Source organism: Mustela lutreola, chromosome 18, assembly GCF_030435805.1.
Source record: "Mustela lutreola isolate mMusLut2 chromosome 18, mMusLut2.pri, whole genome shotgun sequence".
Classification (NCBI taxonomy): Eukaryota; Metazoa; Chordata; class Mammalia; order Carnivora; family Mustelidae; genus Mustela; species Mustela lutreola.
The window spans coordinates 8,311,936-8,318,023 of NC_081307.1; positions in this window are offsets into that span (position 1 = coordinate 8,311,936).

Sequence of the window (6,088 nt, forward strand, 5' to 3'; positions counted from 1 at the left end):
AAACAAGGAAAGTCTGAGAAACTGTCACAGCCAAGAGGCTCCTAAGAAGATATGATGACTAAATGTAATGTGGTATTCTGAATGGGATCCTGGAAAAGGAAAAGGATGTTAGGTAAAAACTAAGTAAATCTGAAAAAAGTATGCATTTTAGTTAATGAGAATCTATGTTTATCGGTCCATTAATTGGATCAAATGTACAATACTAATTTAAAGTATTAACAGAACGTAGAGTATCAAGGAACGCTAGCATCCTAAGTTTTCTGTAAATCTATTCTAAACAATCTTTTTTTTTTTTTTTTAAACAATCTTTTTTTTTTTTTTTTTTAAAGATTTTATTTATTTATTTGACAGAGAGAGATCACAAGTAGGCAGAGAGGCAGTCAGAGAGAGGAGGAAGCAGGCTCCCTGCTGAGCAGAGAGCCCGATGTGGGACTCGATCCCAGGACCCTGAGATCATGACCTGAGCCGAAGGCAGCGGCTTAACCCACTGAGCCACCCAGGCGCCCTGTAAATCTATTCTAAAATAAGCAGCTTATTAAAATAAATCCCCCTAAAATGAGCAAAGAGACACACAGACATTTCATGGGAGAGAATACACAGGTGGCAAATAAGCACATGCAAAGATGTTCAACATAAATTAACTATTAAGGAAATGTAAATTAAACCACAATGAGGTATTATTACACATCTATCAGAATGCCTAAAATAAAAAGTAGTGACACCATCAAATACTGGCAAGGGTGCAGAGAAATTCATCCATGCTGGTGCGAATGTAAAATAGTACAGCCACTCTGGAAAAGTTTGGTAATTTCCTACAAAATTAAACATGCAACTACACTATGGCCCAGAGCTGCATTCCTGAGTATGTTTCCCCCAAAAAATGAAAACCACGTCCACACAAAAACCTGTACATGATTGTACATAGCAGCTTTATTCATAATAGCCCCAAACAGGAAACAACTCAGATGTCTTCAGTGGGTGAGGTTAAATTGTGATACATCTATATCACAGACTACTACTCAGCAATGAAAAAGAACTACTGAATGAAACCACTTGAATGAATCTCAAGAGAAGTATCCTGAGGGAAAAAAGGCCAATCTTTGATGGTTACAATACTGTACAATTCTACTTATATAACATCCTCAAAATGGCAAAATTTGGAAATGGAAAACAGATTAGTGATTGCCACAGGGTTAATGTGGCGGGAAAGGAGAAGTATGTGTGCCTGTCGAATGTCAACAGTAAGAATAAATGTGGTGGTGGAACTGTTCTGTCTCTTGACTGTAACAGGGTCAGTATGCTGGCTGTGACAATGCAGTTAAGTTTTGCAAAATATTACCATTGCCGGAAACCAGGTGAAGAGTACATGAAAGCTGTGCATTTTCTTAAAACTACATGGGAACCTACTAGTATCTCAGAACTTCAAAAAATACAGTACCTCCAGTAAATCTGAATTTCAGGAAAACAGTTATTTTTAACACTGGTATGGCCCATACAATATTTGGAACATAATCATTTAAAAAATGATTTGTTATTTATGTGAAATCCAAATGTCACTAGGAGTCCTATAACCTATCAGCCAATACTACTCTTAACATTAGCCAATGAAGACAAAGTATATATTGGAAAATAAAAGGATATTTAAGTGTTGGCGGACAGAAAATGTGCGCTGATCCCAGAAACCCCTAAACCCTCCCTCTCAGAGCTGGTACCTCCTCTGCCTCACATTTCATGACAACAAATGTGCCCACTATTCCTGGTGAGAAAAGCTACATAGAGTATAAAACCTCCTGTTTACACACAGGAATGAAAATTATTCAGATAATCCTTCCCTTCCTAATTTCAGATTTAAAAGAGCTATTCCCTTCTGACAAAGATTATGAAAAAATAAAAATGATAGAGTGAGGAAGCATTTTCTAGGAACAATTTTGGGTCTCTAGTAAAATACTGGAAAACGCAACCAAGAACTAACAGACATCTGAGAAAATATCTCTAACCTGATAAAGACGGAGATCAAAAAAGAAAGGGAAAACCAATTATGGAGGGAATCCATTATTTCGTAAAAAGGAAACACTGAGAAATTATCATTAATAGTCCTCACAGATAGAAGATGCTACAGCCACAAAAGTAAAACAGAGAACAAAAAATTCTTAAAATTTAAAAATATATAGCAGAAATATAAAATTTAATGAAGATTTAGAAGATAAAGGTGAATAAACCTCCCACAAAGTACAACAGAAAGGCAAAAAGTAAAAAAGAAAAGTGAATCAAAGAACCAGTCTAGGGGTGCCTGGGTGGCTTACTGGATTAAGCATCTGACTCTTGATTTTGGCTCAGGTCATGATTTCATAATCTTGAGACTGAGCCCTGTGCCCGTCTCTGCACTGAGCATGGAGCCTGCTTAAGCTTCTCTCTCTCCCTCTGTCCCACCCTGTGCTCTCTCCCTCTCTCCCTTTAAAAAATAAACAAATAAAAAAGGAACCAGTCTAAGAGGTCTATAACAGAAACAGCAGAAATTCTAGAAAGAGTTAACAGATGAGGGTGATGGAGGTGAAAAATTAACAAAATCAAGACAATGTCATAGGACTTGGGGTACGAGTTTCCAAAATGAAATGTTCTCAGTAAAATGCACAAAAACAGACCCACACCAAAGCTACAATGTTAGGAAATTTCAGAACACCGGGGACAAAAATATCATACAAGCTTCCACAGTGAAGGGTTTTATACAAAGGATCTTGAAAACACATTTTCAAATATGTAAGATATAAAAAACAACTATTTCTCCTGCACCCTTTTGCAGGAAGCTACTGGAGAACATTCCACCAAACTGAGAGAATAAATTAAGAGAAGGACATAAAGTACAGAAAACAGGAAACCAAAAGGAGAAGCAAAAAGAATCCCCAAGATAAGTAGAAGATCCCAGAATGATAATTAGCAATCGGAACATAGCAGTTATCCGGTCAGAACGCTCCAGGGTAGACTTCTCCAGGAGTATGAAATTGGTAAAATGTCTGTCTGAACATCTTGTATGATTCACACAAATGATGGAGGGTTTGAGGTCAAATTAGCTATAAGTACTCATGAGCAAACTCAATAAATAACACAAATGATTAACTGCAGGGAAAAAAGGGAGTTGTTTAGGAAAGGAAAAGTAATCACAGTTTACAACATGACAGCTCTGGTTAGTCTTTACGTGGCCATAAAACATCATCATATAAAACAAACATAAAACAAAATCATCATATAACCACCTCTGGGGCTGGGGGTTTTGAGTCTTGGGGGATGAGACTGCGGTGTTTGTACGGTAAGAGCAGAGAGATAGACCTAAACCTTCAGCCTCTACAATAGAAAATTAGTAGAGATGACTTAAAAATGGATAAATAAAAGAAGCAATACAATTGTGTCATTAAAAAATATGGAAAGGTGCCTGGCTGGCTCAGTTGGGAGAGTGTGCAACTCTCGATCTTGGGGTTGTAAATTCAAGCCGCACACTGGGTGTAGAGATTACTTAAAAAAAAAAAGTTTAAAACAAAAATAAAAATTTTAAATATGGAGATAACACCTAAAGAAGCTAGGGAAATAAAACAACAAACAAAACCTAAAAGCAGCACAAGGAAGGAAATAATAAAGATTAGAGCAGTAGTAAGTGATATAGCAACTTAAAAAACAATAGGACAACACAAAAATATGGAGAGAATTTGTTAAAAACTCCATTGAAAGCACTTGCTTTTTTAGAAGAAAACAAGGGACTGGGAGCAGGAGCATGGCCTTCGTCACAGAATTGACTCTTTACCCTTATAACTTCCATAGAATTATTTCAGTCTTTAAGCTTATAACTAAAGTAAAAAAAAAAAAAAAAAAGGATGAAAAAGAAAAATTCCAGTCATCAACTATCCATCTCCCCAAAATCTTTTTTGTAAACGACAATTTAATCTACAGTCTTCATTTTAAATCTGTCTACCTTGAACGGTATTACATTAACCACTAAAGAACTGTTTTCAAAACCCTATTTTTGAAAGCATTTAGAAGAATTCCATACCAACAATGTAGAGACAAGCATAACCCACCATCCATATACTTCATTAGGGCATATTTGTCTAAACATTTATACTGGCATTTATATGTGAAACAATAATGGTTTATTATAAAGAAGACATAGCTGTATTTAACATGCTGGGTCTGGGTAACTTTATTCAAGACTTTGACAAAAACTATCCTCAAAGTAATACAAATTTAGATACTTTTCGAAAGTCCAGATGTGAAACTCCAAGAAAATTTTGAATTCAGTCTGGAGTCAACACCAGGTCAAATATTGAACCAAACTCCCAAATGATAAATACTATTTTCCTTCTTAAGCTCATTATATTTTCTGAAACAGGTTACCAAAGCTTTCCTTTCTTTGATATTGGTATATGGAATCATTTTAACATGGTTTACATCTTTAAGTTCTAAGTTTGTATTTAACCTGAATATCTTATTAAAAATATAAATCCAAATGTGATAACTCTTCCTTACAGAAGAATTCCAACTAGTAAATGTAGAAGAAATGAAATAGAAAATCACCATTAAAACACCACAGCAGTAACTGACACAAGCAAGATCTGGCAGTGGACATGAAAATAAGTGGGCAGTAGTTTAAGCAGAAACATTTGCATAGTCTCAGAGAATCTCCAGCGAATATTTTGTCATCACGAAGAAAAATGTAGGAATTTTACAGTAGAGAATCCTAGCAGATACCACCTTAGATAGCAATTAAGGTTAACAACACCAGAAACACATTATGACATCAGGCGTCATGATACACTGTCACAGACTAGGAGGACACTATGGAGACATGACAACTAAATGCAAAGTAGAATTCTGCATGGGATCTTGGAACAGTAAAAGGACATCAGTGAAAAAAACAAACAAACAAGAAAATCTGTACTTTTTATAAACTCTCTAGTTAACAGTATTGTATCAAGGCTAATTTCTTAATTTGACAATTGTTCTATGGTTCTAGAAGATGTTAATATAAGGGGAAGTTCAGCGAAGAGCATACAGAAACTACTAGTATTGTAACTCTTCGGGAAGTCTAAAATTATCTCAAAATTCAAGAAGGAAAGCTGCTAGCAAACATACACACACATTTATTTGCAGTGTGTGTATGTGTGTGTGTGTGTGTGTGTGTGTGAGAAAATCAAGACTTTGTGGAAATTGGTAGCTTGGGCCCTCAGTTAAATAATAGTGTTCTCTCCTGAATTAGTCAAACATACACACACATTTATTTGCAGTGTGTGTGTGTGTGTGTGTGTGTGTGTGTGTGTGAAAATCAAGACTTTGTGGAAATTGGTAGCTTGGGCCCTCAGTTAAATAATAGTGTTCTCTCCTGAATTAGTCACTGAGTCACTGTCTCATGGGTTTCCTTTAAGCTGGGTTTAAGGTTTTCCCCCTTCTAAATTTTTAGTTTCAAGTACAGTTTTCTAATTTTCATGGAAAGCCCTTTTTTTAACATTCCTGTATTAGGCCAAAAGTAAAAATCTTAGAATAAAACTGTCATCATATTATCTCATAAAGTCACTCATCCTACCCGTAAGACCCAGTCAATATTTTTACTCCATTTTTTCTCATCATGTGTTTGTCTGATTTTGTTTAAAAGGAGAGGGGATGGGGGAGCCTTGGGTGGCTTGGCTGGTTGGGCGGCCGACTCCTGGCTTCAGCTCAGGTCTTGATCTCAGGGTTGGAAGCTCAAGCTCCACCTTGGGCTTCCATGCTGAACATGGTGCCTACTGAACCAAAAAAAAAAAAAAAAAAAGGAGATGGCTGATAGATTTATTATCACTAATAGGCCTGATAGTCTAGAAAAAACAGTTATCACCTGGACATCTTATTAAGAAACAGCTGTTTTGGGGCGCCTGGGTGGCTCAGTGGGTTGAAGCCTCTGCCTTTGGCTCAGGTCATGATCTCAGGGTCCTGGGATCAAGCTCCACATTGGGCTCTCTGCTCAGCATGGAGCCTGCTTCCCTTCCTCTCTCTCTGCCTGCCTCTCTGCCTACTTGTGATCTCTGCCTGTCAAATAAATAAATAAAATCTTTACAAAAAAAAAAGA